At 32.8% G+C, this 11,676-nt stretch overlaps 1 pseudogene; it reads right to left on the minus strand.

Moving 5' to 3' along the window:
- LOC143387188 (zinc finger protein 280D-like) overlaps positions 1 to 11,474 on the minus strand; it is a 54,434-nt pseudogene extending 42,960 nt beyond the window's left edge.
- Between the last annotated feature and the right edge of the window lie 202 nt (positions 11,475 to 11,676).

The following is an 11,676-nucleotide window of genomic DNA, read 5'->3' on the forward strand; positions in this document are numbered from 1 at the left end:
TGTATATCAAAGTGCATAAATGCATTCTTCTGTCATGTATAGCTAATTAAAACAAATTTTAAAATTAAAAAAAGCCTGGAATAAACTATATTAAAAATTAAAATAAAGGGCTGAGGTTGTGGCTCAGTGGTAGACTGCTCACCTAGCATGCGTGAGGCATTGGGTTCAATCCTCAGCACTACATAAAAATGAAATAGATACTGTGTGTCCACCTACAAATAAAAAAATATTTTTTAAAAAAGAATTTAAGTAAATCTCCAAATGGCTGATTCAGGTATGGTGAATGAATACATAATATAAGAAAAATAAGTACCTCTACTTTGAATAATATCAGAAAACAAAAGTGGAAAGAGGTAAACTGACTAAACATTCTCCAGATTAGAGGTTCAAACTTACTTCTTTCAAATTACCTTATTTACTGCTCAGACTAAAGTTTCATTCTTTATATCAGAAAACCTGACTAGAGAATAGGTGTCATAATCCTTACTTTTAAGAAGTTTCAAGAATTCATATCTTCTATGAATAAAAGTCCATGCGTTTGTAAAACCAGATTTAGCACAAATACATCCCCATTTCTCTTTGGGTCTTACCTACTTTATTAACTAGAAGTTTACTAGGTATGTAGTGACACCAAGAGAAGTGAGTATCAAATATTGTGGAAAAGAAAAACAGTGGTGTACATCTAAAATCACAATGACTCATGAGGCTGAGGTAAGAGGATTGAAAGTTTGAGGGCAACTCAACAACAGCTAGTCTCAAGTAAAAATATTTTTAATAAAGTTCTAGATCAGTGGTAGAATGCTTGCTTAGCACATGTAATGCCCTAGATTCAAATCCTCTATACCACACACACAAAAAAGAAAAAAAACATTAAGCATTATTACTATGGAAAAAGAATGGACAGAAGTTGAGTTTGGTAGATTCTTCACACTGATCTGTTTAGTAAACAACCTAAAAACTCCAAAAAAATCATATACATCTCTACTTCATCAAATATTTGAAACACATATAAATTGCCAGTACATAAAGATTAAGTACTTTGATTACAGAAAATTTTCAATAAGACAAAATTTATACTATACAAATGTATTTTGATTAATGAAGAATTTTGTTATACCCTCAATGAACTTAAAATCTTCTTCAATAGGTAAATTTCATTACTTTTTCAAATAGCATTTATTGAGTACTTACTATGTACAAATCATTTCTTTAATGTGGTTACTTTACACTAACACTTTAAAATCATGTTTTACTATCATATTGAGACCATTTATTGGACTAGAGTGACACTAACCTAATGAAGAAATCAATAATAACAAACACTTTTTCCCCTAACTGGTCATAGAAACTAATTTTTAAAATAGAATATTTAGGGCATATGAGGACCTCTATAATTCATATAAATTACTTTAAGGTGTTAAGTTTGGCTCCAAGTGAGAATGAGTTCAAAGAAGTTTAGCCAAGATTTTATATAAAGTTACCCAAAAAGGCATTCAAAAACTATTAGCACAACTCCATGTTACAATATATGAAAGACTTCACAAGAGGATTTGAGCTTCAAAATAGAAAGTTAATTCCATAAGCAAATTCATCAAGTTTTTCTTTTATAACTTTTTGGAAAAAGTACTAATACCAACCTGCTATAGAAAGTGTTGGTCCCCCTTGGTAATGTGATAATCCTGTCTCCTGGGTCAAGTCAAATAGTAATTCTGAAGAATTATTAGATACAACTTGTGATGAGCTCATTATGTAATCCTGTTAAAATATTTCAGAGAAAGAATATTACATTTATTTATTATAGTTATAATTATTTTTCATAAAATTTATAAATGCAAATTAATTATATGCCAATATTATAAGAATAACCTTTGATGCCTCAATTATTAATAAGCTTAAAAACACAAAGATGATTTCTAATTTGCCAAAATTATAATTTACTAAAACTTTGAAAGCAAGCTAAGAGAGCTGGTTTATTCCTGACTAGCCAATTAATTTGAAGGAAAAATTATAGTCCAACATTTTCAAGATAAAAGAAAAGTAAATCCATTTTACATTAATAACAGTGATACACTCTGAGAGGGATTCTAAAAATGCTGTATCACCATCAAAAAGCAAATAATAGAACTGGGCAAAATCTTGGGCTAAACAAGGAGACAAGTATAAAAAATATTAACATGGTTATAAAAGTTAAAAGTTCTTGTGCCTCTAAAAAATTCTGCATCCTGGTGTCTGGGGTGTGGCTCAGTGGTAAAGCACTTGCCTCCCACATGTGAGGCACTGGGTTTGAGCCTCAGCACCACATAAAAGTAAATAAACAAAATAAAGATACTGCATCCATGTACAACTAAAAAATATATATTTTTTAAATCCTGCTTTCAAAATATCAATACAAACAAACAGAAACATTAAGGACGAATATATCAGACAATATGAATTTTGGAACCATGTTTCTTGGAGAATGTTATAAATCAGAAAAGACTGGTCCCCTCACTCTTCCTATCATCCCACAGAAAGCTGTGGTAGGCCAACCTCTCCTTTAATAAGGCAAATATAAAAGCAACCTGGCCAGTAGGCTGAATAAGTAAGAATGCCAAGCAGACAGGGAACAGAATAGAAGTTATTTACAGAAGTGATCTGGGTCAGCAGCCCTGCTCCTAGAGACCAGAGCCTCAAAGGAAATTTCAGCCCTTCCATGAGGAGAAAGGGTGGTTCAAACTAGCAGGAAGATCTCAAGAAAAGAGAAGTAAAAAGTATGAGATGAACTATGCTGTGGTCAAATATACAGTAATAAATACATTTATGTGAAAATATACACATATATTTATTATAAATAATTATGAGAATTGTGGTCAATAAATTTAGGAATATTCAAATAGCATTGTATATTAAAAATACTGACACATACACAAAACACACACCACAATATTATGCTCCAATGCCATTTTCATAAAAGACAATCATTGTTGAGAGTAAGCCAGACCACTCTACATGTTGTAATATATAGCAAGCAAGTTTTAAGATTAACAATGCTTAAAAATCAAACTGGAAAAAAAGACAGCTACTTTTAGGAAAAAAATGGGCAAAGGACATAAACTGAGATAATTCAAACTAAAATGCAATGGCCAATATATTCAAAATACCTTTTTTTCCAACATACTAGTCAAAGAAATGCAAATAATAGTGTTTACTGTATTGGCATTCTTCAACACTGCAAAATATATAATTAGCAGCTACGCTTAAGAGTATCAAGATCAAAAAAAGAATTAATAACTGCAGAAAACATAAGACTAAGAATAAACTACAAGGTGAGATCATGAATAGGATCCTGGAAAGAAAAGAAACATTAATGAAAAAACTGGTGAAATTCTAATAAGTTCTGAGGTTTAGTTCATATTAATTGCCTGTGATAAAAAGTTAACATTGGGGGAAAATGGGTAAGAGAAATATAGGAACTGTTTGAATTATTTTTTTCTTGTAAGACTAATGATAGAACTGTTATGTCTTATTGATATATGGTTTTCTTAAGCAGTGGGAGGGAGGGGAAGAAAGGGAGCAAGGGCGTAGGAATGATGTGGAATGAGTTAGACATCATTACCCTAAGTATATGTATGAAGACATGAATGGTGTGAAAATACTTTGTGCACAATCAGTGACTTGAAAAATTGTGCTCTATATGTGTAATATGAAATCAACTGCATTCTGCCATTGTGTATAACTAATTAGAATAAATAAATAATTTAATTAAAAAGACTAATGATAGTTTGAATTAAGTTAAAGTTTGAAAATGATGACTGGGGATGTGGCTCAAGCAGTAGCGTGCTCGCCTGGCATGCATGGGGCGCTAGGTTCCATCCCCAACACCACATTAAAATAAAAAATAAAAATATTATATCCACCTAAAAACTAAAAAAATAAATAAATTTTTTAAAAAATGATGAAACATTCACTACTGGCAAAGTAGAGATTATATTTTGGTATTATCTGCATAAAAATGTTAGCAGTAGTTACCAAAGCCTTTAAAATAAGGTTCACATGATTAAATTATTCTACATTCAAGGATTCATCATGATAAGGAAATGAAAGTGTAATGGAAAATTATTTATAATAGCAGAAACATTAAAACCTATATATCTAATAATAGAGGAGTGGTAAAATAAATTGATGGATAATCATGCAGTCATTAACATCAAGATTTTGAGAAATAATCAATGATATGATCCAAGTAGAATGTTTAGTAAGAAGTGAAATACATATTGACATATACAACATGATCCGGATATATTCTTCTCTCTTTTCTAAACTTTCCTCACAAAATACATATTATTTTATAACAAAATTTGAAGTATTTTGTTTATAAATTGAGGGCTGATCAAGTTTAAGAATTTTGCTTTGTTACTAACTTTCCAATTGACACAGGACTGTTAAGAAGTTATTGAAATAAGTTATTACTGTAACACAAATAACATCTAGAATTTAGTACCAAAAAGAGAGATATGGATATTTGAGCCTTAAAATGTAGTTTAAAAAAATCAATAATGCCATACTGAACTATAACTAAGCAAAATTTTACTTCAATTTAAATATTTTTTCTAAATATATGCACTTTAAGAATTGAAAATTTCATTTTCTAAAATAGTTCTTTTAACATAAGTATAACAAAGTTAATGCTGTTAAACACTTTTCTAGAAGAAAACTCTGGTTAATTATCACAATTTCAGAGAGCAGGCAATCCACTAATCAACAATAACTAATTAAAATAATTCTCCAATTGAGAATTATTTTATCTCCAATTGAGTCATTTTCCTTGAGATGGCAGGTACACTGTGTTCAATTTTGAGGAAGTGATTGCCAACTACCCAAAATAAAAGAACCACGCCTGGCAGATATATACTAAAGTGGCCACCACATCCAACCTCCTGTTAATCATATCCTGTGTGATTCCCTCCCTTTGCATTGGACCTCTGACTTGATTCGAACCAGTAGAATACAGCAAAAGTAATAGGATAAACATGATTTTCTTTTAGTAATTACATTAATTCAGACTCTAATGACATTTTGCTAAGGATTCTCCCTTAATACCTTTGAGAAAGCAAGTAGCCAACCTGGGAAGACCCATCTGACAAAGAATGAACCAAAAAACAGTCAGATACTGAGACTCAGTTTGACAACCTGTAAGGAAATGAATGCTACAAACAACCATGTGAACTTGAAGCAGATACTTCCCCCACAAAGCTTCAGATAAGACTGCAACTTCAGGAACCACATACTGAAAGTGGCCTTGTGAGACCCTAAAGCAGAGGAGCCAGCTAAACCATCATCCGACCCACAGTAATATTACATAAGACTGTGAGATAATGCATGTGTTGTTTTAAATACATACATGTGTGATAATGTTGATACAAAAAAACAAATAAATAATACACCATGGTTTGTCAGTCATTGTTTCAAGTAAAAATGGTGTTCTAATTTTTGTTGTAATTAATCTTGGAATTTTATTCCTTTACAATTGCCAAAAAAATAAAGATAAACAATAAAAACAGCACAATGAGGAAGTCTCGAGTCATCCAATGTACACAAATGGGCATATATTTTTCAAATTAAATCCATTACTATATTTCTTATAAAGAATTATTTATTAGTTCTTAGGGATTACCTGAAAAATGTAGTCCTGGTCAAAAGGAAAGAAAAGATCAGATGCGGAGAATTTCTGAAGTGTGAAAGATACAATATACTTAGTTGTATAAGTACAAGATTACAGTCCCTGAACAAAGGACTGCAATCTCGTGCAAAGGACCTATAGTTTCCTCTACCAAAAGTTATTCTTTACCAGTAAAACCATCAACAGCTGCTTGAGGATAGGGTAGAAACCACTCAAACTTGATTAGGCACATTGTAGGAAAAATTTGAGCCCAGGTTTGTATATCTATACACAGAATGGGTCTGATTATCTATGTTTGGTGTAATGATTCCCTTTCTGCATTTTTGGAATACTATTCCTAAGTATAGGATGGTCTATCTCCAAATCACTTGAAATGGAGAACTTGTGTAAAGATATTGTAAGGGACCAGCAAGAACAACAGAAACGTAGGAGCACAATACCATCTATTATGTGTAAAACTGGATACCCAGGGAATAGAGTGAAATGTCAAAGAAATTTCCTGGTACACAGGGAAGACAACCAAAAACCAAAAAAACAGCCTTCTTCTATCCATGTGTTATCCAGTAAAACTCTATGCCTGTAGCCATTAAATTACCAGGTAAGGGTTTCATATACCATTCCATAAATAAGGAAAGAAAATTTAGACTAAAAAGAATATAAGACAATAAGAAAAAGATAACTCTTTTGATTCTGGGCTTAAGGAATGAGAATTTCCTAAGATATAAGTAAAACAAACTCAAACTTTCAAATTTCCATACCCCAATTCCATTTATAGTTTAGGTAAGGCATGACCAATATTGCAAGGTAATTAAAATGAAGCAGAAAAATAACTGTTGGTTTCAAAATCCAAAAGGTCATGACCTGGAAACTCACCTGGATCCCTACCCCTTAGACCATCTGGTGCCATCTACCGATTTCATGAAACTTTCAATGAAGGGCTCTGAAAAGGACTTGGCACACTGCTTGAACTTTTAGGCTTAGAAAAGAGCTAATTCTTCTGTAAGAATCTACAGTCTTTTAACAAAAAGATTATATATAATTTGGGATTAGTAATATCTAGGGAAAAAACATTCCAGTATGATGGATTAAACAGATGTCTTACACATAGTCTCCGCCTTATGGGAGAAAACAGGGGAGGCTCATAATGGTCACCTTTTTCAGGTTTAATGAGACGAGAAAAAAAAACCTATATGCCCTACATAGGGATCACTTACATTATAAAGCTATAATTAAATATTTAGTTCAAGAATAAATTTGGGAAATGTCTATTTAGATAAAATGTTCTATTTTTAAAAAACAGTGTAGCTCATAATTCAATCACACAAGCACCAAACTTCAGACACAGAAGTACTTTATGTATACTATTTCATCATGCAAAATATTTTAAAAGACAAATATTAATGGGTAGAGTTTAAAAATTAATGACATTAATGTTTTATACTTAAACTGGTGTTAATAGATCTTAGTAGTTTCATCAAGGAAATGAATATAACTGGAATCTACAACCCATCTAGGACTGAAGCCAGAGACTCTGAATCATTCACTGCCTACATACAGTTTTAGCCATGTATGAATGACAATGCAATGAGGCCTAGATGTGAGAACTTCCATCTGATACTAATATACACTTAGTATATTCCAAAATTTTAATCTAAGCATTCCAAATCTTTCCTTATGTAACTGCTAAATGAGAAAAGACAGAAATAAACAGATAAACAGTTCACTCGGATAAACAGTTTCACTAGAAAATTTTTCCAATCTCAGAAGACCTCCAATGCAACAAGCCAATCTAAGCCTACTTCTTTCTCACACATCTGATATTTAACCTTTGGCTTCCTTCTAGTCTCCAATCACATCCCCATTTTGATTCTCAAGTTCTTACTGGCCTCCCCCTCATCTCTCATCCCTAACTCCTTACAGTAGAATAAATAAACTGAGTCCCATAAGACATTCACAAGTTTTTCTTTAAAAATAATATCTTATAAAATTTGGCTTTAGTAAAAGTAAATGCTTACTGGAAATTGCTGGTTTTGAACTCGATATCTCTCCAACAAAGATGGGCTCATCATCATCATCATCCTCAACTTCTTTTACTTTCTTCTGCCATGGTTCCAGTTCTTCTTCACATTCCATAAAGAGTTCTGCCATTTTTAAATTATCTAATTTTCAAAAGGAGAGAAGTAACCTTATTTTCAAAAAGAAAAGTAAAAACATTTTGCAGGGTGAGTACCAGGGATTGAACTAGTGGACACTAGACCACTGAGCCATATCCCAACCCTATTTTATATTTTATTTAGAGACAGGGTCTCACTGAGTTGCTTAACACCTCGATTTTGCTGAGATTGGCTTTAAACTTGTGATCCTCCTGTCTCGGCCTCCCAAGCTGCTGAGATTGCTGGGATTACAGGCTTGCACCACCATGCCTGGCAGTAAAAACATTTTTGTAATACCTGATATTGAAGATCTACTTTAAAAATTCTAATAGCAATTTCTGAATTGATATTCGTAGTCAGTACCCTGTAATAACAGTAAGAAATTCAGATCTCACTAGGATAAAAACTAGTACAATTAAGATAGATTAAAAGGTAGATAGGAAGACAGAAAATGAAAGATATTAGTTATTTACCATAGATAGAAAACTTAGAGATAATAAAATCCAAAGTGAGCTGCAGTAGTACACCTAGATAAACATATTCTATCTAATCATTATCTTTCTAAAGAGATATTAACCACAGGTAGACTAAGACTAAGAAATAACAGGTAAGAAACAAACTAGAATTACTACCAAATTCAGGAACATTAGGCACAGAGCAAAGAAGAGATAGGTGCTAAATTAAAATACAGGAAATGAGGGAGGCTTATACCAGCCAGGTTATATTACATTTTCTCACCTGAAGAAACCGATCAAAACAATACATACAGTAAATACTACTTCTCAGAAATTATGACCAAGTATACTGAGCTCCTAAGAAGCACATAGATATAGGTAGAACACCAGTAGCATCAGGATTTTAGGAAAACCTCCTATCCACAAAAGAAATAAAAATTTCCAGGGTTCTGGCATTATCTTTCATACATCATTTTTAAAAGGTAATTTTTTATTATACCAAAATAATATCATTTCTACTTTTAACTCAAAATTCAAGCAATATTCTACCATAAAACTGAAAGATACCAACTGAAATTATGCTCTGGAGACGGCATGCAAAGCAAATATTTTAACAAATTAGATGCCATTTTTTTATAAATATATAGAAAAGTATGTCACAAACCATTCCCTGGTCTAATATTTAAATGTTTAGTAATCTACCTATCAAAGGCCTTCCTATTTTTTCAAATGTCATCGACATCACAAACTGACCCCTTTCTTTTATAATTGTACTATTTTAATAGTTAGATAAGAGTTCTTTAAGTTTTTCAACTCAGATCATTAAAAATACTAAAAATCTATATCACTTCTGCACAGAGTACCTTACCTTAATAGTCTATATCATTCCAGTCTACAACATAAAAAGGACATGGACTTGAAATCAAATTGAATGGTTTAAATCTTCACTGCCTTGTAATTGTATGACTGAAGAAATTACTTGAAGCTATTTATGATATCTACCTAAGTTTTATATACATTCAAGAAAATGGAAAACACCATGTAAAACATCCATTTTCAACTAGAAACTCAAACAATTAATTGCCTGCTTGCACTAATCCTTGGTTCAATTATAAATTCCTCAATAAACCATTACATTTTTATTTTCCTTTGAATTTTGAACTACATTGACAGTCAATATCATTCAATTCAAATGTTAAAACACATGATCTCAAACTACTCTCTTTCTTCATGTCTTAATTTTACATAGCCACAGTCAAATTTAATTCACTGAGAATACATTTCCCCCAGAACATTAGATAATCAACATACCCACAGCATGAGGTAACGTATAGATAAGGTGAAGTAAGATAGTACCTAATTTTGAAAAATTAGGAAAGATCCACTGTGAACTGATAATAAAAGTACTATTTATTTCCAGCTGATATATGTAATGAGTTAAATTGTGTTATCTCAAAAGCCATATGCTAAATTCCTAACCCTCACTACCTCAGACTTTGGCTATATTTATAGATAGACCTTTAGAAATAAGGTCACTAGGGGCTGGGTGATAGCTCAGTGGTAGAGCACATGCCTTGCATGCATGAGGCACTAGGTTTGAGCCTGAGCACCACATATAAATAAGTAAATAAATAAATGAATAAATAATATTTTTTAAAAAGGTCACATGGGTGGCAATAAAATCCATATAACTGTTGTCTTTTAACAGAAGTGAAAATTGGGATGCAGGCATATGCACACAGAGAGGACCATGTGAAAACCTAAAGAGAACATGGCTATCTACAAGCCCAAGAGAGAAGCCAGGCCCTCCCCTTGTGGCCCTCTGAAGAAACCAACCCTACCAACAAGTTAATCTTGGCTTTTTAGCCTCAAAAATTATGAGAAAACAAACTTCCATCCTATAAACCACCTAGTCTGTGGTACTTTGTTGTGGCAGCCCTAGAGAACTGATAAGAGTATGCAAAGATCTTTCTTGTTCTTTCTCACAGGACTCTGCCATTGTTAAAATATCCAGAATACACTGCAGAGAGAAAGGTTAAGGTCACATAGCACTTTTTAAATGTTTTCTAGAAATATTTTTTGTCTATGCATAGAAGAAACACATGAATATACTAAATTGATATTTATCTCTTTTAACAAAAAGAATAAAGTTCACTTCTACTTTACTTTTTTATATGAACATTTGCTACTCCAACAATTTTAAGTTTTTAAGAAAAAGTCCTCCACCTTCTCTTGAAGCAGTTAAACAAAAACCATACACACTGTCATCTGTTGTGGCCACAACACTTACCTTTTGGTTGAAAAGGGTTTTCGCCCATCAAGTTGCAGAGCTAATTTTCTGTAAATTGTCACCTAAGTACTGATACATGAGATCAGTCAATTTTATGAATCACTTTAAGGAAGACTAAATATTAAAACATGGGACTTGGAATTAAGAAATTATTGGGGAGAATTTTGATCTTAAAACTCACCATGTGCCTCCAAACAAGACAGCAAATTATATCTGTTTTCCCTCCTGTAAAATAAAGATATATTATCATTAGGATGGGGTAATTAAACTGCAATAAACTCTTTTTTCCTATAAAAAGCTCAATTTTTAAGTTGGATATGTTTGATATATACATAACTCATATAACTGATTCATCCCTAAATAAACCCAATTAAATAAATAAAATGGTGGTTGAAGTAAGCACTTAATAATTGAATAAATACAATGAATTACTAAATAAAAACAATTTTTAAGCAATATTCTTTCATAAAAACTAGTAATCAATCACCTCATGATGTACTGTTTTAGTAAATCTGACTTTTCAAATGCCAATTGCATTCATCTTTATTACCTACTTTTCACGTTTCAGAAATGTAATAATTTCTGTAAGAAAACAAAAGTTAAAATAAATTCTAGTTTATTATTCTATTTTTTTAGCAACTGAAAAGGAACAAAAACTTGGTTGGATACATTTCATCATAGACTGATACATTCAAAATATAGCTACTGGGATCCACCCAGACTGGCCTCTGCCGCACAGGGCCCAGGCGCGCAGGGCCCAGGTGCACAGCCCTTTCCCAGCGGGGCAGACACTCGCCATAGCCTAGCCTCTGGTGCAGGACCACCCCGTCTGACCATTCGACTACTGAGGAGCCCAGATCCAGCCCAGACTGCCACTCCAGCACCCTGGGTTTATGCTCTGAGTAGATCGGGTTCATCCCTCCCCCAGTGGGGCAGACACCTCCAGAGCCTAGCCTTTGGCACAAGACCACCTCTTCCTACCAGCAGACTACCACAGGAGGTCAAGCCCAGTGGCCCAGATCCACCCACACCAGCTTCTGCAGGGCCCAGATCCAGAATGCAGTAGCATCCATTGAGGGTCTGAAAGCCCAACATCAAGGTGAGGTACAGACAATCTGC

Source organism: Callospermophilus lateralis, unplaced genomic scaffold (genome assembly GCF_048772815.1).
Source record: "Callospermophilus lateralis isolate mCalLat2 unplaced genomic scaffold, mCalLat2.hap1 Scaffold_121, whole genome shotgun sequence".
Lineage (NCBI taxonomy): Eukaryota > Metazoa > Chordata > Mammalia > Rodentia > Sciuridae > Callospermophilus > Callospermophilus lateralis.